The 23,669-nt window shown below is 42.1% G+C and overlaps 1 protein-coding gene across 1 annotated transcript in view; it reads left to right on the top strand.

Moving 5' to 3' along the window:
* The first annotated feature begins 2,032 nt into the window (after window positions 1-2,032).
* pag1 (phosphoprotein membrane anchor with glycosphingolipid microdomains 1) overlaps window positions 2,033-23,669 on the top strand; it is a 50,985-nt gene continuing 29,348 nt past the window's right edge. The window contains exon 1 of the mRNA XM_034094006.2: window positions 2,033-2,291. The gene's annotated coding sequence lies outside the window, so the exon portion shown is untranslated. The remainder of the gene's footprint in view (window positions 2,292-23,669) is intronic.

Consider the following 23,669-nt stretch of genomic DNA (forward strand, 5'->3'; position numbering starts at 1 on the left):
GCTTTTCACACTTTGGGTAACATCCAGTTAAGATGTGATTATAGTAGCTATTATTGTCAATCATGGAGCTGCTCCTGGAAGAGAATTCATTCAACAATGTGTGAACACTCAGGGGGTTTCTTGGGAAATAGCAGTCTATTTACTGTTGGAGAAAAGGTATTTCCCCCTCAAGACAAACAGTGATAGGCTTGGTATTTCTTTATTCATTACACCAGTCTCAATACAAGTTATGTCTCCCTCGGGGACTCCCAGAAGTCCTTAGGGTGTCCTGAGGAATTTGAATATATCAATGACTTAGACTAATAGACACACGTAACGTCTGCTGTTTTACTTTAATCTCCCTTTGAGATGTTTTGAAACATGGAATCATGGAATCATTGTAACAGTGGAACTAAAAGATCGTCCTGTTGTTAAACCTTTGAAAATCCCCATGCTTTGTAAACAATAAGCATCAACAATGTTTTTTCATTTAATTTTGAGAACGTTTTTTAAAATATTTTGGTGATAAGTATACAGCACATGAACAACAAAGGCTTGAAATAACTGGTTAATGGTTAAATCAGTTTTTATTAAAAACCTGTAAACTAAATATAGCTTCGAGGCTTGACAATATGGACTGCAAAACATAAACCTTTAGACTCAGTGTGTATAGCTACTATAGTTAAAATGATGCTTTGATGATTACATTATTTTTCTATTCTTGCTTTATTTCCTCTTATTATTGACAATTTTACTACAATTTTACTTTATCTTATATCCTATTAGTTTATTATTATTGGCTCATAAGGTGAACTGAGTGGCGTAACTACTATCGACTATCGACTACTATCAACATTTTTTTATTTTTTTTTGTGTGAGGAGCGAACGGTTTAATCAACCTGTACTGTACTGTAGCTAGCAGCAGCAAGTTCGGCAGCATTATAAAAAATGTAATAGCTTGCATTTATAATGTACAGCAAACCAAAGCACAAGAGCGGTGCTCAAAAGAGAAAGGACAAGAGAGAACAAGGAGATATAACATCTAAACTGACGAAATTAGACAGTTGTTTTTGTCATACATCGTCCTCGAAATCGAGCGCTAACGTTAGCAATGTTGACGTGCAGCGGCAGCCGGAGGCCCGTCCACACGGCGCCGTGCGTTGAAGCTTCAACGCTTCTGCCCATTCACTTTGAATGGGGTGACGTCACGCTTCGCCGAACTGCATTGTGGGAGCGTCGCTACGCGTTGGTCGCGTTGCTACGCGTTGGTCGCGTTGCTACGCGTTGGTCACGTTGCTCGCTTCAAAAGTCGAGCAATATTCAACTTTTGAAGCTTCGACGGAAGAGTCAGCCAATCAAATCATATGCCAGTACAAGCTCTAGCCAATCAAACCGCGTGCCCTTGTGTCCGGGGCGGGAGATTCATGTGATTGGTTGTTGGTCGAGTTTCAGACACGCCCACCTGCACGCTTCAACGCACGCCGACGTGTGGACGCTGAGCTCACCTGCCTCACCACCATGCACCATCATTGCCATCTAGCTCCACAAGTGAAGCTGTATCCGTGGCCGTGGCTGTGCAACCTTCTTCTCCAGCCAGCCAGGAGGAGAGGCTGGATTTCAACAGTTCCCCCAAGGGCCCCAACCGATAGGGGACTCTATGGCGCTATTGAGACCCCCGACGCCAAGATCAGAAGCTATATTATAGCAACCGGTCCATCTAGGCCTACCGGCCCATTCCCCAGAGACAAACATGAAGTAATCTTACAAGCATGTGCCTGTTTAATGGTTCATATTGTTTCCCCTGCCCACACAATATTTTCTTTAATATATATTTTAATCTCCTAATGTGTTGAATATATTCATGCATCTTACGTTCAGCTTTGTTACATTTTGTATATTGTTATTCATATTAGTGTGCGTAAAGGTAATTTCCTATTAAAATTGGCTTTGCAGTAAATATTCCAAGTGCAAGTTAAGCTTTAGTAGTCGTGAACTACATTACCCATGAAGCTTCGCGCCGCGGCGGCTCTCGACACTCCTCCTCCCAGCAGCAGCGTCCTGCTGCCTGGCGGGGCTCAGAGCGGAGCAGACTGAAATGAACAGCTCCGAGTCTCTCACGTCCAGAAATGTGCGCAGGCTGAGCAACGAGTCACACCGCTGCGTCCTGTGTGAACCTCTCCAGAAAACAGCTCTCATGTCTTTAATGTAGCACCGGAAGCTGCAGACGAAGGATACACACGCACCAAACAAACCCAACCACTTTCTGCCAACCAGCCACTGAATGCAGATTTTGGGATAGCCCTGTTTCTCTGGTAAGCGCTCGTTTCATATCTTTACACCTCTGTGTTAAAGTTCAGTTCTTTTCTTTTTGTTGTTTATTTTTCATATCACTGCTGCAGCTGTTCTGGTATTATGTGTGTGAGTGTGGAGGGAAACTTGAGTGACAGAGAGAGTAGTGTAGTTGTGACTGCGACAGCCTCTCTTCTCGCAGTGAAACCTAATGTGAGTAGCGGTGACAGAAAAGCTGGAACAGGGACTTGTTGCCTTCAATCAAAACATGAGTGTGTCCTGTTCATAATAAACAGTGCTGTAGATGCTGCTCACATTTCCATTTTTTTCTTCTTCAAAATGTTGACATTTGGTTTTGGTTAAAATTGTTGAAGTGTTTACCCTCCGCCTTTTCCTAACCCTCCTAAGCCTGGTCTTCATTAGAACATAATGAATTGTTTTTTATATTTATCTATAACCTTGGTGCTACCTTCACACTTCTATAACACAAGCCTTGATTCATGATATGAGTTGATTTATATCAGACGTGGTGCGAGTTAAAATGTCTATTATCTCCTTATTATTTACCTCCTTTCCTACAGTATGTTTTTTTTTTCATCCATAAAGGAAGTCAGCTATGGTTGGCATTCTTCAAAAAAAATGTAAGCCTCACCAGAACATATGTGGGAAACTATTCGATCTTCATGTGTGTGAGATACGACTGTACTTGTTTTGGAGATGCAAATGAAAATGAACTTCCCCCCGATGACAGATTGACCACACACACACACACACACACACACACACACACACACACACACACACACACACACACACACACACACACACACACACACACACACACACACACACACACACACACACACACACACACACACACACACACACACACACACACACACACACACACACACACACACACACACACACACATATCATATACTGTATGTGCAGTCATGTGTGTGCTAAGCCCCCTGGATAACCTCAGACATACATTGTCCTCATTGACACTGACAAGTATGGCCTCTGTAGCGTGGAGCTGGCATGCAGTACACACACACACACACACACACACACACACACACACACACACACACACACACACACACACACACACACACACACACACACACACACACACACACACACACACACACACACACACACACTAGGGCTGCTCGATTATGGCAAAAATCATAATCTCGATTATTTGGGTCAATAATTGATATCACAATTATTAAAAACGATTATCCATTTACTTTGAAAACATCAATTTATTGGAGAAAAAAATGTTGAACAGTATGTTTTGAACAGTTGATTACCCTGAACTTTAACTATAATTCAACTGAAAAACCAATCAAAAAAGAAAAGAAAAGTAGCCTAATAATAAAAAAATAATCGTTTTATTTCAATTATGTTGTTTTCGTAATCGTTGCAAGTCGTAATTGCGATTAAAATACGATTAATTAAGCAGCCCTAATACATACTGTGATGCGTGGTGAAGCGGAGGCACACACACTATTCTGCAACCATTTCTCTCTCTGTAATTATACATCAGAATATCCTCTCTGCTCACCTCAGAATAAATAAACACCCTTCTTCACACACTGTCAGTTCTCCTCTGGTTTTTCAGTTTTACCCCCAACCCTCACACATAAAGCCCCCCCCCCCTCTCAGTCTGTGTTGGTGTCTGTTGTTGAATAGATGCAGTTGGCAGGCCATCTACCCTGCAGCAGACTGTCTTTCACAGAAGTTGACATTTGCCTCAGCAAACAAATGTGCACTTTGTTTTAGCTTCCCTTTGCTTTCGCTGCACTTCCGTGTGATCTACGCTAAACATTAGTGAAATCGTTTTTTCCCCTGACATCTTTTAACGGAACCATGGTTAATAAATATCCACCGGTCTGCCAACACTAGCAGAAGGTGTTTCATGAATCCTAAATGTATTAACCAGGTCTAAAATTAGAGTTCTTGAAATAGCCCCTGGTGTTTAGGTCCAACACGGAAACAAAGTGATCCTAAAATGCTATCATTTTTGTTTTCTTACTGCTCCTGAAAGAAGCTGGCCGGCTTTTGCAGCCTCCAACACACATGTCAAAGAGACAGAGCTGCGCGTCTCTATGACTAAATCTCTGTCACTCCATAAGAGATTGACTGTCTGGTGGCAAATGCTTTGTGACAGTTTGAACTTCGGAGTATTCCTAGCCTGCTGCTAATGCTGGTATTTGGATGCAGACAGGGATGGGTATGTGCAGCTGTTGCATGTAAAGGATGGAGATGAGTGAGGAGCAAAAGGGGCCACGAGCATTCTCTGATGAGTTTACCATACTGCACCAGTTCAGGTCCAAGAGTGAGAGCTTGTTTTGGGAGCCTTTTGTTCACACAATTGAAAGGATCATCTCACTCGAGCTGTCCAAACACTTTCCCATCCAGCTTGGATAGCAGGGTTTAGCCTCAGAGATCCACACTGAGCCAGCTGGATCTGAACACGCTGCTTATGTGCTTGTATGGTGTTGTGTTCAACAATGTTACCTGCTGAAAGGTAAGCCAGGTGTCTGCCTCATGTCCATTATCAAGGTTTCTATGCAGGCACAACATTTTGGGGTAATGCTTACTCTTTCTATGAAGCTACCCATTCATCTTCTCATTTATATAAACTTCAAATCTTCTCACTTGCATAGGGGACATGTAATCCCATTAAACAGACTGTATATTTCTGTTCAATGGGATGCTGCAACCAGAAGAGATATATATATATATATATATATATATATTATTTTTTCACCTTTAGGTTATAAAGCAACCATTTGGAGACTCCAGGAAGTCACAGAGTCCAGTCCAGCACATAACCTTTTGATAAAACCACAACTCAGAAGAGAAATAAAGTAATAATTAGCAAGTTTTAGAGGCACTGGTTGGCATATTTTGTACCATTTCAAAGTCAACTTTATTGTCAATCTTTCAGTTTGTGTGTGCAGACATTCTTATTATACATCCATGGTGCAGACAGGCTGTATATATAAAGGTACAGACAGAGAATTAGAAATACCGTTTCCCACAATCCCGAGGAATAAAAAATACAAATATAGATACAAATATGTATATACATAACATATATATACACAATCAACAGACACATTTATACATATGCACACAATAAAGACATAAATAAAAGCATAACAGTCAATATATACATCTAACCGAGTACCAGTCTCTTTGCTTATAACCCCTCCTTTTCTGAAATAAGGGTATTTCCCAAATCACAAGTATTTTAGAGCTTCTCTCATCTCAGCAGGTGTGTTCAACTCTTGATCATTTGTGTCACGGCTCCTTGTGGTCGAATGACTTAGTAGAAAGTCATTTGCATGAGCAGAACTGTTCCCTATTCAGAGGGAGCTAAACATCTGCGTGTAAGTCTGCGCTCATTCAAACTGTCATAATGTGTGTGGACTGATAGAGAACACAGAGATGCTGCTATGCTGCTGCCTGAAGGTCCTGCCGCTGAAAGGATGAAGTATAATCGCACTCTGTCTGGCTGCTGTGAGTCGTAGAGTTTCATCATAGGCTGTCAAGATGTCGTTAGGCAGACTACACACATTTCACACTCACTTAGGCTTCACTAAGCAAACCACCCCATCCCCGTCATTGGTAGGCAAACAGTGAAGCGTTTAGCGCTGCACCCCAGGTTTTGCAATTACCCCGCACGCCCTGTTTGACACCCCTGTCCATCTGAGAGACACGCCTCGGGGAGTTAGGTGGAGGATTGAGTCTGCGTGTAGCTTTGAGTACCAAAGAGTGTTTGTCAAATCTCAAGCTTGCTCCAGATTGAGCCGGATTCAATAAAAATACTGTTATCTGCTGTTTTAGAAAGAACAATTTCTCTTCAATTGATCTGTGAACGAGAAAAATAGAGGGGCCGAGTGAAATTATTTTTCCTTTCAGATGGAGTTCCTGCTGTGCCGGGCAGGATGGGATTTTGAGAGAATTGAATTTCTATGTTTTAAGGTAACCTCTGTGGTCCTGAAACACCCTTGAAGTGCTCTGAATATTACATATTCATTTGTAAACTCTTTCAGGGACAAGTTGGCCTCTACTTAAACCATAGACTGTGACTTAAACCCAACTCACACAAAAAGAAATGATAGCACTTAAAGGGTTTAGCCCATTTGAATACCGATTTTTCCTGATCCGATCTTCATGCAATGCATTAAGAGAAAAAAAAGGTAACAGATAACGGCTGGTCATCCAACGCGATGAATTCAGCTATCTTGGCTGTTATTTTTTTGGTCTTTTCACTGTTCTGGGGCAGTTTCTCTTTCCTTTTAGAAGCCTCTGAAAGTGTTGGTTGCTTCAGTGCCGTTACCGGAGTGGCCGCTGTGTACTCGTCGTGTTGTTGTTGGTGTTTGTTTCTCAGGTGGCGTATTAGATTGGTCGTGTTGAACGTAGCTCTGTTCTTTCCACCACGCGGAACCTCCGCCTTGCAAACATTGCATCTGGCTGTTACACTGCCTTCGCTTTCAATTTTATAATACTTCCAAACTCCTGACATTTTCTCTGTCCCGACTCCCGAGTCACCAGCTGAACGTAGCCTCTCGTTAGCTTACTGCTACTATTAGACACTGCGCCCACTCTGTTGCCAGATTTGAGAGAAATAAGCAACCAGGTCTGAAAACAAGCCCAAAGAAAGCAACACATACATGATGTTGTGTAATTGTAAACCAAAACTAAGGCCTCAGGATGACTTTAAGACGTGAACATGGTCATTTTTGTTTTGAAACATTAAATAAAATAATAAAAAATATTTTATAAAAAAAAATCCCGATCCCCGATTTTTTCCCTCCCGATTCCGATCTTTTGAAAATCACGTGATCGGCTCCGATCCCCGATCACGTGATCGGATCGGGACATCTCTAATTCACACCAATTATACTGTATACATTCAAAGTGCTTCAGTGTAGCTTTAACTTTTAGAAATACAGTATATTCAGTTGTTGTGATGAATACACTGTATTTCCTATCATTTATCATCACTTAAGGAGTTTTCATCTTTCCTATCCAGCACTGTCATTTAGTACGACCACATGCAATGTTGCTCATTTATCCACTATCATTGATCTGCAATTTTTCTATGAGGTCTTTAATTTCATAATGCCGGATAACTAACTACTGGTGGCGACATGTCATTAACTTTGAGCTTATTCTCTCCAGCCACATTAGGAGTGGTTGTGAAGAATGTCTTGTCTCATCTGCTTGTGAAGATTAGAGGGCTCAGTCAGCGTGTGAAGTATGGAGAAAAGCTATTAGCTGAAATGTTGACAGATGAAAAGAATAACACATGAGACAGCAGTTCTAATAACAAAAAGGGGGTTATTGATCAGTCAGTCAGTGCATCAGTCGGATTTTCACTGCTGCTCCTCTCGGCCTCCTCGAACCTCAGAGAATTGATTTTGTATTTGTTCTGTACAGCGTAAAGGGCACTTGTTACGCGTTTTGAAATCCCATTTGTAGTAGTTATTTCAGCATCGGAGTGTCTGTAAGGAGGGACACAAGTGCACTATCTTCAAAGGGTGCACTTGACACTGCTTATGGACCTTCAACATGTTTAGAGCTGCATTTGGCTCCGAAATGCAAATTCCCACAGTACAACCATTACATGCTGAGAGAGTGATAACAAATAATTGTCACACCTCAGTATCAGGAAATGCTTATTTGAAGAAAGGGGAACTACCCAATGTTCCGATGAGCTAAACTGTTAAACATTACACTGGTTAATAAATGATTGATCAAAACTTGAAACCATGATGCATCTCTTGTTTGGCGAACGAAAGAAAGTGATATGGCCTTTTTGTAACCTTGTATGTGTGTTTATATACACATGTGTCACTTTCACTTTGAGAGGCAACACCTTTGAGACAAGAAACAGCTGACTCCATTAGGTAAGCCAAAAGCTCAGGAATGCAACAAACTTGTGTCTGTCTGGGCGCAACACGTCACACATTGTTAAAGGCAGACTTGTTTGTCTTGACGTACAGTTTCTGAAATCCTGCCTGATCCTGCCCAGAAACACACACACACACACACACACACACACACACACACACACACACACACACACACACACACACACACACACACACACACACACACACACACACACACACACACACACACACACACACACACACACACACACACACACACACACACACACACTCTGTCATCACTTCAAAGCGGCCCTAAGCAATGTTCTCAAGGATGACAGGGTGTTCTTAGTTGTTATGTATTCACCCCCCGATGGTAAAATCTATCATGAGACAAGTCGAGTGCATTGTGATGTAGTCGACAAAGATGACATCTCTACCCTTGAGTTTGTTCAGTTATCAAGAAGAATGATATTAACCCTTAAAGACCGAGCGAGCCGCCCGCGGCTTCAAAGGGGTAGCGTTCTAAAATGCTTAATAACTTTTTAACCGCTAATCCTATCCATCTGATTTAAAAAGTGAGGTAAAGCGGCGATTCTAGGCTTTTCGCTGGTATCACTCATGGGTATCACTATGTCCTTCCGGGATTCAGAGGCTCCGACGTGATCTGGGCAACGTCATCACATTGTAGAGCCTTGATTCGTCAGGGAGACCCACGCGGCCCCTCCGTCTGAGCCAAACAGCAAAGGTTTTAGACTAAGTCCCCTCCCCTACCATCCTCTCGACCAATCAACATAGGTTGCTGTGTATGTTTTTGGTGGCGGGAGATAAACAAACAGAGACGAGAGAGTAATACAAAAGAAGAGTAATTTTGCCAGCGTAAGAGAAATAAATACAGTGAAAAACGCCTAGGATAATATGGAATAAATAGCAGTAACTTACTCAGGGAACATAATATGCAGATTACATTTCATTTGAAAGCCTAAAACATCTAAATGCAGCTTTGTAAATAATAAAAAAGAAAATTCCTATGTTCCTGTCGGAGTAAACAGTAAAAAAAAAACACAACATTTGTACTGGCGTTTTTGAAAAACTGGTAAATTCAGCCATTATCACACAAAGTTAAGGTAACATTTGGACTTTAAATTAACCAGACTTGAACTAGAGGTTCTCCTGAATCAAATGAGGTAAGGCACTTGATGCTGACTGCTAGAAAAGGTTAGAACAGGTTAGGAGAAACAAATAAATACAGGAGAGTCAGGCAGGCGAAAATTCCGTCTAGGTCTTTAAGGGTTAAAGGCAGTGAGAGAGTCAAGATTGTCTTAGATGAGCAACACCTACCATCATGTCTAAAGAAGGCTATAAGAGCTAGGCGAGTATCCAATCTACAGTATATTTGCTAAGCTAGGCTATCCAGCTTCGGGCTTTAGCTTCGTATTTGCCACGCAGTGTGGTATTGATTATTATTCTCTGTCAAGCTGAAAGTGTTGAACTGCGTCCTCACTGCTATCATCGAAGGCTAGCTGCTGTTATTGTTGCCCGTTTCTCTTCAAGTCAAATGGAGTCATGCCAAGGACTGGGAGGGGAGAAGTAGCAACATCCTCTCTAACAGTAGCTGTTTGGGAGGTGGGTTTATTTAAATTTTATAAAGGCCTTAAATGCAAACTGTAAAACCTTAAAGTGCCAGAAATGTGTCGTGCATTTGTCCTTTAGAAACAAACAGCCAAATGATCAGCAGCATGCTGGGTGTGCAGGGTGAGGCGAGGTGACGGACAGAACACACGGGTGAGGGAACAGAGTGTGTATACACCGTTCCTTCTCCTTGGTGTAAAGTGCTGATGCAGTAGACACACACACACACACACACACACACACACACACACACACACACACACACACACACACACACACACACACACACACACACACACACACACACACACACACACACACTGCAGGGGTGGTATGCTATAATGTCACCCAAGGGGAGGATCCTCATCTCACACTCTGCTGGCTAAAGTACTGCAAGGAGGTTACACACACACACACACACACACACACACACACACACACACACACACACACACACACACACACACACACACACACACACACACACACACACACACACACACACACACACACAAATACAGGACACACCATTTTCTGCACACACAGTGAGCCTTATTTGTATTCTGTGCAGCCTTTTGTGTTTTTTCTTTTTGAAAATAATATCTGTTTCTTTGTGTAAGATCTGTTTTTCTTCTTCTGTCTACATTTGGTTGGACTGTGTGGCCTGATGCTGATACAAGCATGTGTCCCTGTCTGAACCTCTATCTGTGTTTTCCTCTACAAAAGCAATTTTGTGAAAAAGAGGAGGAAGGAATAATTTATTTTTGCACATTTTTCTTGTTATGTGTTCAAACAGTGAGTCAGTGTTCTGTCAATGTTAATAGGGTCGTCATGTGTTTATGGGGTCAGGTGTTTGACATCATGTGTTTGGAGAGAGAAAAAGAATATCTGTTCATGGAGTTTATCACTGGAGCTGAATGAGGGTCATTGGGGGCGCGATCAAAAGACAATGACACAATTGTTGGTTGGTTTTCTGCATGCGTGTGTCTGTGTTGAGCATTTGTTAAACATGCTTGCACTGAAGTGTGTGTGTGTACCATGATCACGTGCTACTGTCATTCCATATACATTGGATATAGCGGGCAGGGACATTCTCATATCAGGTGATAGTGTGTGGAGGTTTTATGTTCCACAGGGCGGTTGTTTGCCATTTCTCTGTGCAGATGATTGATGGTACGGCCATGGATTGGCTTCCATCCATCACCAAGGACCCCAGGCTGGCTGACATCATCTTCTCTCAAGCTATCGGTGTCATTTCCCCTTTTTTTGCCCACTTTCTTTGTCTCTTTGGCCTTATTTCTTGGTTTATTCCATGTTATTTTTCTTCACCCTCCTTCCACCGCCTTTTCTTATTCCTCTACTTGTCACTCCTCTTCATCTTGCCTAACATTCAAATCCCCCTCCTCTCTAACTGTCACCATGTCTCGCTTATTCACAGTTCCCCTCTTATTTGTCTCCTCTCCATTCCTCTTTCTATATTTATCACCTATCTCTCCTGCACACTTTCCTGCCAGCTTCTCGATTTCTTTCTTTCTCCTGTATCCTTACCAGTGGCATTGATCTTGAGCAGAGGCACACGGACACACACACACACATTCACGCAGAGACAGTCTGTCCTGCTTACAAATAAAGCGTACCTCCCTCTTCCCTTTTCCCAAGCAGGCTCATAAAAGGAAATGCCCGTGTTATCTTTACAGGCACCGGCGTATTAATATAAGCTGACAAACAAGGTGTGGGTACATGCTCTGCTATGTGTCCACTCTGATGAAATGCAAAAGTATAAGCCTGAAAGTACACAGTCAGGGTGTTGTACTCATCAGTGTAGTAACGGTGGCAAAAGAAAGTTGAAGAATAGACAGTTTACTAAATATATGTTGGGTATTGTAAGTGTATTCTAGAACCCTGAGAGCAGGACATACTGAAAAGAGTCAAGGGAAGCTTATAAAAGTGAACAGCATTTAATTACACAAAAGATGCAGTGGTGTACAAAATGTGCGAGTGGCGGCTCTTCCCCCTTGTGTCCGGTCAGCCCAGGTCAGGAGAAGAAGAGATCAATTCTTGGCTTGCCCTTCCTGTTGTCATCTGAGGTCTTCTCCTATTGGCCGGCGTCGTCGGGGGGCGGGTCCAATGCAATTCCTGCCTTTTTCTGTTGCTAAATTACATCATTCTGGTGTCTGTGGTTATTTAAACATTTCATTTCAAACCTTTATTTACCCAGGTGTATCCCATTGAGATCATTGATCTCTTTTTCAAGGGAGACCTGCTCAACATTCCCTAATAAACGTTATTCAGCGTCAATAAATGAGTGCTAATCCCAGTGTGTTCAGTGTACAACATCACATTCACCTTCGATTCACGGTTTGAAAACGTAGCATTTCGCCACATGCTAATGCTAACCGGAAGTGAATAATTTTCAGAATAAAAGTATTAAGGTAATAGTTAGTGTGAACTTCCGGTTTTTCAGAATAAAATTGATTTAAATTAAATAGTGTATTTAATTCAAATTACGCCATATCAACATTGATTTTAATGTCTAACAGTATGGAGTGAAATGTAGAGCTCGTAGGATCAAATATTGGATTTTAGGTTAGTTTTGGTCTGTTTTTGGATGAGTTGAGTCAGAAAAGTGTGTATGGAGTGAAACACACAGTGCACAGTAAAAGCCAAAGGGCCAGAATCATACTCACATGTTACATTGTTGTCTAGAGGCTAAGGCTGCAGCCACACGAGGACGATAACGGTCTTATCTGCTACAGTTCTCTATCAGATAGAGAGTTCGGCCACACAAGAACGAGAACGATAACGGGTCCCAAGGTGGGTAGATCTGCGGACGAAACGCTCTGGGGGGGTAAACAGCTCTGTGTTTACGCCTATACGATCATTTCCTGATAACGATGACGCAAAAGCCCCAGTGTTTCGAGCCAGGTCCCGGTATCTCGCAGGACAGTGCACCCAGCAGGAGCTTCCAGCTAGATTTGATCGATATGGACATATTACTGGATCAGCCAGCTGCATGAGACCACGGATACTGACGGGCTGTCAGGACAGGGGGAGGAAAAGAGAGGCTCCGTCCTCCGTGTATTATTCTTATATTATTATATAGAGTTGTTATTCATTTGTTTTAAAGCTCAATAAATAACAAAGAAGACCTTTGACCGGCACTTTTCTAATTTTGTCCGGAAGATTTAAACTTTAACGGACATGTTGACAGGCGAAACCCCACCTCTGCTGCTAAATCCAGCGCGGAGAATAAACAGAAGGGCAACCATGGCAACCATGCATGCGTGAGAAGTCTTCTTCGCTGCTTTTGGTGTATTTTGTGGCAGAAGTACAGCGCCACTTACAGGCCCGGCATATGTACTACAGCGTCTCCAGCGGTTCGAGCTGTCTCGTGTGGATGGACACGTTTCTGGTGCCTATTGCGTGTGGACGGAAGACTTTTTTGATAACGATTTCGGTGCATTTCCGTTATCGTCCTCGTGTGGCTGCAGCCTATGGTAAACATCTTCAAACACCTTTTTTATTCCTGAACAATATGCCAAAACTCAAATATATTCGATTAAGAAATGACATAGCAAAGAAAAAAATAGCATTACTTAATTTAGGCTGGAGCCACACGAGGACGATAACGCAAACGGACCAAAATCGATATCAAAAAAGTCTTCCGTCCACACGCAATAGGCACCAGAAACGTGTCCGTTCACCGGAGACACTGTAGTACATATACCGGGCCTGTATGTGGCGCTGTACTCTTGCCACAAAAGCAGCGAAGAAGACTTCCCGTTGCCCTTCTGTTTATTTTCCACTGTGGAAGCTCTGGCTCTTTTTCTCCCTCCCTGAGGCAAGCGTTTGCTCCTGTTGTAATTCTCTCCGGTAGTCCACCAGCAGATGAAAAACACCCGCCTCTTCCAAGGGACGAGGGGACCGTGCGGCAGAGTTTCAGTTAGATTTTTTTCCGCCGGTCAACATGTCCGTTAAAGTTTAAATCTTCCGGACAAAATTAGAAAAGTGCCAGTCAGAGGTCTTTTTTGTTATTTATTGAGGTTTAAAACAAATTGATAATGACTCTATATAATAATATAAGAATAAAAAACGGAGCCTCTCTTTTCCTCCCCCTCTTCTGACAGCCCAGCAGCTGATCTCTGAGCAGGAGAGGTGGGAACTACCGAACTATCTATATGATAGAGAACTGTAGCGGATATGACCGTTATCGTCCTCGTGTGACTGGGGTCTTAGAATGCTTGAAACAACAAATATATGTGTCCCTTTTGTTTGATATATAGCTTAAATGGGTATACTATACTAAAATAATTCCAGATCATCTTTCTTATTAATCTGTTAATTGACTAATTGGTTGAGTATAAGAGGCATGGTCAAAACAATAGGTGGGGAACAGCAAATTATGTTGTTCTTAAGGCTCGAAATAGGAACTACATGCAGGGTTAGAAAAGTGAATTGTTTTTGAAAAAACTTAAAATTGTCACCACAATAACTTGATTGATTTCAATATGTGTGTTGTTTCAGTACATCTAACTCCGAAGACCTCCTAGGTGGGTATTTAGGCCATCACTGAAGGTGCCTTTTATAAAATATGTTGTCTTTGTGGGTTGATAACGGAGAACACTTCCTCATATATGAAAAACATCAGGTAAGGGATTTTCTGAAGCTACCCAATGCTTTGTCATTTTGTTGTACCTCTTTCAACAAGGAACAAGCTAGTCTGCCAACGACTTTCAAACAATGAAAGATCATTTAACTTCCCTATTGATTGTTTGTTTGTTCTCAGTGACCTCTTTGCCCACACTTTAACATGAAGGAAGTGATCAGGTTTCTATCTCTGTGTGATTGTTTTTGAAGCTCTTATCTGGCTGCTGCACAGGAAATGAGCATCCACTTTTATCCATTTTTCTCCAGAGAGCAGCCTTTAGCCTAATTGCAAATGACTGTTTACAGAAGGGACAGTATTTGGTAATGGACTATAGGGCATTGGTCACCGGAGAGCGTGGTGTGTGTGAGCGTGGTGTGTGTGTGTGTATGTGTGTGATCAAGACAGACAGTGTGTGTGTTTGCGCGAGTCCTAATGCACCATTTGCAACATGAGAATTCTTGGAAAGCTGGAGAAGGATCCAATTATAGCCATTAGGGTTGTTTACAAATGTTGTGTTTTCTCTGAAATGACTGGATTGCTTACTAATATCCCCACGTCATCTAGGGACTCTCCTTCTCCTTGTGTTTCCCTCCATCCTCCTCCTCTGTCGCTGCTGAGCTCTTTGAATAGGCTGCTTGTTTGCCTCGTCTGGCTGCTGGTAAATATGGTTCAGTATCAAGGAGCAGACAATGGCAAAACCTAAAAGAAAGAAAGGAAGGAATTAAAGGGAGAGATACGAAGAGAGAGGGACAGACAGAGAATTAGTCAGACAGAGTTTTGAATGAGTGAGTAACTAGAATTGGGGAAAAGATGTTGGAGCCAAGTGGAAGAACAAAGAGTCGATTGTCGAGGCGAGTTAGAGGCCTTTCAGTTCCTGGACAGTTAGATTCCCTCATGAAACGTTAAGGGATTGGGCACGTTCCCTAAAGTAAACAGTGTCCCTCTATGCTGCACATCGACAAAATGGTGCTATATTCCGTTTGATTTATTGGAGGACCCATTAAAAGGATCATTTTTACTTTAATGCAACCATTTTATTCAGGTCGCAACAAGTTATCATTGGTTAGTAGAGGGATGTTAGTGAAGGCATAGAATGAATACCTATTTTCAAAGAATACAAGAGAATGGTTCTATAGGGGAAGTAAGTGCTGGTGAAAAGACAGCATTTGACATTTGAGAACACTGACATCGTTTTAAAGAATAAAGGGAAGCAGTTATAAAGGGAAGCATGTAACCTATATTCCTCAATTAAGAATGCAAATGTGTTTTGTTATCGGAACTGAAGTTAATGTATGATCACTAGTGCAGCAAATGCTCACCCAATAACCAGCCTTAAATACAGCAGAGTTAAACCCCTCAGTCAATCATTTTGATCATCATGTAAGTCATATTTTAAATAAATCACAAATTAAATATCATTAGAGGTCGTGTTGTGCTGATAAACCACGACCGCAGCATCCACACTGAGCTTTGTCGAATGTTTATCTTATGCTTGTAGAATCTTTTTTATGACACAGCTCAGTGAGGTTGTGAAGAGTACACACTTGGCTCGGGGATTAGTATGTTTGAAAAATGCCTACAAAGCTTAAATTGAGTTGCGGAAGCAGCACCTTTGCTTTAGAAGGAAGGAGTGGGAGTTTTGACACAAGAAAGAAAAAGAGGGAGGGAGGGAAAGATGAAAGTGGTTCACCTTCCAGCTTCTGCTAAAGGAAGTGAGGTCAGGGCCAGAGAGAGGGGGATAGTTTTAAAAGAGAGAGTTGTGAGCTTGAAAAACGAAGCGACCCACCACAGCAGGGTGCCGCGGCGAACAGCGACATAAAAAGGTTTTGAACTGGAGCCAGGCCCCTGAGCTTTCTACGAAAAACTGAGGAGAGGAAATGATGGGAGGCGCAAAAAGGTTAAAGAAAATAGAAGAATAAAAGGCAGGGGAGAAGATGAAAAGAGGAGCGAGAAAGCACCAAGAGGCGAGGGAAATGGAAAATAGGAGAGTAAAAGACAAGCGAGATGAGAAGAAGTGGAACCCTGTGTAGTGGAGTGAAGAAAAGTGCTTTCCAGTCAGTGTCTTCTCTCACGTTGACAGTTTAGCGTGAAGCAAGGAGAGATGACTAATCTTGGAGTCAGGGCTCTCCGGGACATTTCCTTTCATAATCCGCTGTCTCAACAATCAACTATTCCTCCTTGTACTCAGGACAGACGTGAAGCAGGAATTCAAACATGAAGTAATCCTCCGAGAATGTGAGGGGATAACAGTTGAACTTTATTAAAAGCGCTACTCTAGGTGCAGGTTTACACATAAATGAATCCAGAGGAATGAAGGAATGTGAGGATGGAGAGGAGGATAGGAGGATAGGAGGATAGGAAACGGGAGGAGGAGGAATTTGGGAAAATTAGCCAATAGCAAATGTATCTCAGACAGACTAGGAAGTGACAGCAGGAAATCCAAGTTGTAATCAGACCTGCTCAATGCTGGTTCACTAGACATAACAGACAAAACATTCTTAGCACTCAAATCCAATATTTTCCAATGTTATGTCCTCGTAAAATGATTTTATAAATGATATCACCATTCATGTTCCCCTGAGGCTGAACTGTAAATAGTCTGGTCATTCCATGGATTTTCCAAATGTACTTAATCATGTCAACTTATACATTTCTCCAAAGCTTTCGTTTATCACTAAATACCTCTAAACTAATTCCCATTATCTGTGCCTTGTTTTTCATCTATTTAGAAAATGTTATCATGCCAAATTACCAAACTTAGATGGTAAACATGAAATTACAGCTGCTAAACATGTAAGCAGTTTTTCTTGTGGGCACTTAGCAGCATTTAGCAAGAAGCATTGCTATGTTAACGCAGCGTCCACACGGCGGCGTGCGTTGAAGCTTGCCGGTGGGCGTGTCTGAAACTCGACCAACAACCAATCGCATGAATCTCCCGCCCCGGACACACAAGCACGCGGTTTGATCGGCTAGAGCTTGTACTGGCATATGATTTGATTGGCTGACGCTTCCGTCGAAGCTTCAAAAGTTGAACATTGCTCAACTTTTGAAACGAGCAACGCGAGCAAAGCGAAGCGACGCTCCCACAATGCAGTTTGGCAAAGCTTGAAGCTTCAACGCACGCCGCCGTGTGGACGGGCCGTCACTGTTCAAATGCTAATGCTGCAACCATGTTATTATGTTCATGATAGATTAATTTGCAGGTCATTTCTTGATAACATGTCGAAAATCCAGATATATTTAATATCAAATCTCACATTTGAGAAGCAGAAATCCAAACCAAAGTAGTTTCTCATCTTCTGTCAGTCAATCTATTGATTAATGAACCCTTTCAAATATATGACTTGCACTTAAATGTATACTGAAGATTATCATAGTTCATTTGGACCAAAAAGGATTTAAACACAACCTGAATCCATGCCTACAAGTGTTGCTGTTTGTACGAGTTTGAATTTCTTTTCGACTCTGCTTTGTTGCTGCATTGATGCTCTGTTTCGAATAAATGTTCAGTGAGTTGCTTTCTCTCAAGTTGTCAGGAGCAATAAAAGACGGTCTGATGAAGCCTGCTTTTATCTCTAAAAACAACCCTATTCATTCCTCTTGTGTCAGTTTCATAGGAAAGAAAAAATCAGTGCGCAGTGTTTGCTGCAGTGCTGACTGAGGCAGGGCGACGCAGGCTGGGGGAATTCCACAGCAGCACCTCACTGTATTCATCACTTTCCTCTTCTCCCATCCCTTACAAGCGCTTTCCCCTCTCCTTGTTATGATGCACACACCCTGACTCGTGGCAATAAACACACGCGGTCGTAAAGCATTAAATTAAAAGCGTGACTCAGAGTATCAAATGAGGCTGGGGGGATTAGCTTCTTTTCAACCATGTTACGAAGGTTATTTTTAGGCTCCTCTCAGCCACACAATGCCTCGTGAAAATAATAAAAACAAAGCTTGTAGGGTTTGGCTTTCGAATACAGGGGTTTAGTTTTCAGCTCTCCTTTCAGTAAATGTAGCTTTTTAGCAGTTTAACATGATGTAAAAGGGGGATTCTCATGATGTATACACAGCATCAAAACAGATTATTTAAACTTAATCTGTTTTTGTGTGTCAGTCTCAGTTTTACACACACATAGACCATCCCCTTTTCCCTCCAAATGTAAAAGAAACCCTGCTTTTGTGCACGTACACACAGGAATCGGTGTTGGCCCTCAGCCTTTGCAGTAACTAATCACTCGGACAGCGTGTCCGTGCCCTCTCATTAAGCATGCTGTACGCTGAAAGAAACTCCCCTAATGACTCTGCATTGCCTGTTCCACACACAATAGTCTCAGAATTAACGCTATAATCGCTAGTTTAAGCAACATACACGGACGATGACACCCCTGCATGGCAGATTTGCAGAGATGTGGTGGGAAACCTCGGGAGACTTCCAACACAAAGCAGTGGGTTAATGTGTGTGATTCTGTATTGAATCAGTAAACAGAAGCTATGCAGAGATTGCAACCTCATGCCCCCTGTGGTGTTTTTCCAGCAATATCATCACTGTTCCAGAAACTTCACATCCCGTTTGATCTGATGTCTGCATCGCCGGTTCACTCTGAGGTTTTTTACCACTTTTTTTTCCTGCCTGTCATCTTGCATCCATTGATGGCTGTAAGTTAGCATATAGCGCGCTCATCTCTTCCAGCAGAGTTATCCCGCTTGTGCTTCACCAACTTGACATTTTCAGCCGAGCATGCACAGATTCAGTCAACAAGAATTTGCAGGAAGGCACATCACAGTTCTGTTGAATCCAAGTCAGTTTTTGTACACACTCCTTCTGTGGAGTTCCCCATGAATATTGGGGTGCGGTTGAATTGATTCATACACCTCAACACGTCCACAGAAGTGTGCTACTACTTTGTTGCTCTTCATGCTCTGTCTTTTGGCTTGTATTTGTCGAATGGCTCTCAACATCTTTCTGAATTGTTAGCTGGTGATGAATTGCATGGATAGTGTAACCGCATCGATTTCCTTTTTCTCAATGCGAGGTAGCATATTGGCTTTCCAGTAACTCAATCACTTAGATAATAGCATAGAGGAAAAGAGTTTGTCTTCGTATGAATACAAGTGTTTACAGGGTTGTACTGACGTTGCCCTCATTCTTACATGTATTATTTTGTGTGCGAGGACTGCACGAAATGTGCAAAGCATCACATTGCAAGATTTCTGTTTAATGGGATAAACTGTATATTGCAATGTCAAAAATGCAGGGATTCTTAGTATCGAGTAGCAAAAAAGTTGTTGCATGACATGTTAGAGTTGATATTTTCCCCACTTGAATTTGCACCTCCTGCATTGTCACTTGCATATGCGAACATGGCGTTTTCAAAGCTAAAAAAATAGATCATGAGGCAATAGTGAAGGTATGATAGCCTTATTGTACCTCATAAATATATGTATTTGTCCATGCATGTCTGTTTGTGTGCACATAACTAAGAGCTCTGCATTATCAGCCTCCTGGGAACAAGCAAATGGAGAACCACTGAGTTCTGTTCTGTCTGTGCATCGTCACGGCCCTGTCGCCCTGGGTTACAGGGTTGCTAGAGGAAGGACGGGCCGACAGGCATCACCAAAGTGCTCAGTATGTGGGCGCTCTGTATCCTGATTCCCTCAGCATCCCCCCTTTCATGTTGTGCCTGGAGAAGCCTGGTGTACTTTTATGAATATATAGGCAGAGACTTCTTTCAGGAGATGTATAGAAACAAGTCTAATGCCCCATGATTTGGGAATAAGGAAGCAAAGTTTGTGTGCTCTGCGAAATGTGTCCGTTATTTGTCTGTTAATAAAACTGCTGCATAAGCAGGGTGTGTTCTGTCCTCGCAAACAGGAAGCAAGCACCCTTTTACATCTTCTTTCTCACACAGTGATTTTTATTCTTTCACAATTAGTAGATAGTACGTTATGAATGGCCTTGTTTGTTTTCAATTATCGAGTCGTCATGGTGATGAATGCATGTTTGTGCTCTAAAGTCGATTAAATCCTTTTAATAGAATTTCATTTATTATGACTATTGCATAAATAATCAGTGTGTGTGTGTGTGTGTGTGTGTGTGTGTGTGTGTGTGTGTGTGTGTGTGTGTGTGTGTGTGTGTGTGTGTGTGTGTGTGTGTGTGTGTGTGTGTGTGTGTGTGTGTGTGTGTGTGTGTGTGTGTGTGTGTGTGTGTGTGTGTGTGTGTGTGTGTGTGTGTGTGTGTGTGTGTGTGTGTGTGTGTGTGTGTGTGTGTGTGTGTGTGTGTGTGTGTGTGTGTGTGTGTGTGTGTGTGTGTGTGTCAGAGAGAGAGGAAAGGAGTGGAGGCGCCAACAAAGAGGATGTGTCTGGCAGCTGTGTCATTTTGCAGAGTAAAGGATTATGGGAGAATTACAACAAATGCGCGGGAGGACCCGACACACACACACACACACACACACACACACACACACACACACACACACACACACACACAGCTCTCCCTTTACATAGTGTTTGTGTGTTAAAGAGTGAGTGAGACTCTGTGTACTATATGGAAATCGCTCAGTTCCTGCCAGTGACTCGCTTCTGTTGCATTCCCAGCAGCCGGTACTGCTTTAGTCACAGTCTACCTGCCACTTCCTGCAAACGCACACACTGACAGGAAGTTATATCACACCAAATGTATGCAGACAAACTTTTTTTTTGAGTAAACTCCAAATCATTTGATTTGTCCTCTATGAAAAGGATAGGAGCCACTTCTCAGCTGAGCTCTGCAAAGTAGGGTGTCAACAGGAATTCATAAATAATTTACTTTGCATGAACCAACTAATATTGTTATCTAAAACCGTTAGTGACAAGTTTATAAAGGGTTAATATGGGGTTCAAGCCTATAATGACTTTGTGTGAATGTGTCAACTCGTATGCGGCCTTACGACACACTTCAAGGTTGTTTAAAATCCAGCGAGGCGTCCCTGAGTGGTTCTGAGGGCACCGTTATGCTTTGGCATCTTTACAGCCTATTATTAGGACACGCTGCTTTAGTGCGACACGGCCCTCCGAGTGATAACAAGACCTGGGGAGGGTGTCCGAGCCCTGAACATCAGGAGGGAGGGATGTTAACAAGCACTTCTTTATCATCGGGTGTCGGTCATACAACACACACTCAGGCACCGTTTACACTCTCTCACACAGTTGCATGAATCTGTTGTGGAGGGACAAAACGATCAATGTTTGTAGGGCGACAACGAAATTAATAAATTATTAATTTACTCCTCGGATTAATAATTTAGTTCATGGACATCTCTAACATAATAACAGATGTTCACCATGAGTCATCAAAGCCATAAGTGATGCTTTAAAATCACATTTTGTCTGATAGCTAAATGGTTGTCAATAAATAATGATACTAAGACAGCAAATCGTCACATTTGAAGAGCTGTTTTTAACAAATGGTGGTATATGTGGAGTAGTTTGTAGTGTTTAGCCTGTCCTGCGGGTCATTACAAGACCAATGGCCATTATAAAATACAGTTATCAGTCAGAACATGTGGCACTTTTAAGCCCAGACAATAATTCGATATACGTATATTGTACACAAACAAATTAAGAGCATGTAAACGGGTAATTGGCCTACATGTCCAAATCGATCTCTGTGTTTTAGTACCTTGAAGAATACTGTACGACTGAATCCTGGCAGCCCTGTCAGCAGTTCCTCTTTATGGGTCAGTTCACTAATGAACACCATGTGGGTAGCGGGTGTGAGTCCTGGTTGTAACATATGTCCCATATCACACCTTTTACACACTTCCTGTCCTTGCTTGTGCACCTCATTTAAAAGAAAATCTATGTAATTCTCCACTCAACAAATCCCATAATCAGGCTATGGAGATCATTATTGAATTATCATGGCTCATCAGCTCGAGACGTTGATAAAGTGCAGTCACTGAGTTGGATAATAAGCACCTCTTTGTTCAGTTTGAACTGTGTACTGAATTATTTAAGGTCAATAATGTTCTATTACAGTTTATAACGTTTTTATTTGTCCCCCAAAGGTGCATATATTTCCTCAGGGGTCTTAATTGAGTCTCCCAGCAGCTTGTTGTGCTTCAGCAGTCAATTCATGTCTTCTTCTACTTCACTTCCACTCTATCTCCCTCATTTCCTCAAGCAAACTTAGAGGGTAAGGTGGGGGCCTTTTGGACTCACTCCCAACATCCGGTACAACTTTCTTCACCCTAACGTGTCTTCACATGAAAGGGAAAGGCCTCTCAGCTCGGCTCTTTTACTGTTGCAGTCTGGCAGATGTATTGGACCCTCATAACCATACAGGGAAACATAAAGCCATTACTACAGCCTTAAGATGAATTATATTATCACATCAACTGTCCTCTCCTTTTAATTAAGGAAGATAGAGGATCGATGGGGAAGGTGCTTTTGAAGCCAAGTTGTATTTTATAGACAGGAAAGGTAGTTAGAAAAGATCAAATGAACCTCCGCTTCAGTTCTGATATATCTTCTTTCCATTATACTCCTATTTTAGATTCCTGAGGAAGCCACTTGTATTTCCACCTTAAATCCACAATAATATGTTAAAATTACTTTCACTATAGCTATCAAGAAATAGTGTGATCTTGTGTGGCTTTTATATTCTATTAGACGTGCTTTTCCCTTCACCCTTGAGGTTTTTGAAAACAAATCAGTGTCTTCATGGTCAATCTTTGCAAAGAAAACACCCTGTTAAGCGTGGACTTGAAAGGCAAAATGCATTTTTCACTCCCTTCTAAAAAAAGAACTTCAAACAATAAGAATCCTTTCAAAGGCAGACGACTTCAAACTCCTCTGGGGCTTTATTTGTGGAAGTTGTTTCGCCACAGGAACATCGGGTGCAACCAGCTGTTTATTAGTGGCCTGTCAGCAGAACAATAGCTTGCTTGCTAGCCACACGCAGGAGGAAGGCTAACTCTACGGCGCTAAGCAGCAAGACTAACCACAAGACAAGACCAGGAGAAGCCAAAACACAGGAAATTAGCTGCTTCTGTTTACTTTCACTCGTCTAGACTTGCTCTTACTAATGAAGTGAAAAGAGCCCGTTGTGGATTTCAGATTCCAAGGAAAGAGCCTTCAAGGTTACCACTGGGTGTTTTGCTGCTTCTCAAATGAGGCAGAGTTTGACCCATTTGTGGCCCCCAGGACTGAACACTGCAGTGTTAGCCATA

The sequence above is a fragment of the Pseudochaenichthys georgianus genome, chromosome 11 (genome assembly GCF_902827115.2).
Source record: "Pseudochaenichthys georgianus chromosome 11, fPseGeo1.2, whole genome shotgun sequence".
Classification (NCBI taxonomy): domain Eukaryota; kingdom Metazoa; phylum Chordata; class Actinopteri; order Perciformes; family Channichthyidae; genus Pseudochaenichthys; species Pseudochaenichthys georgianus.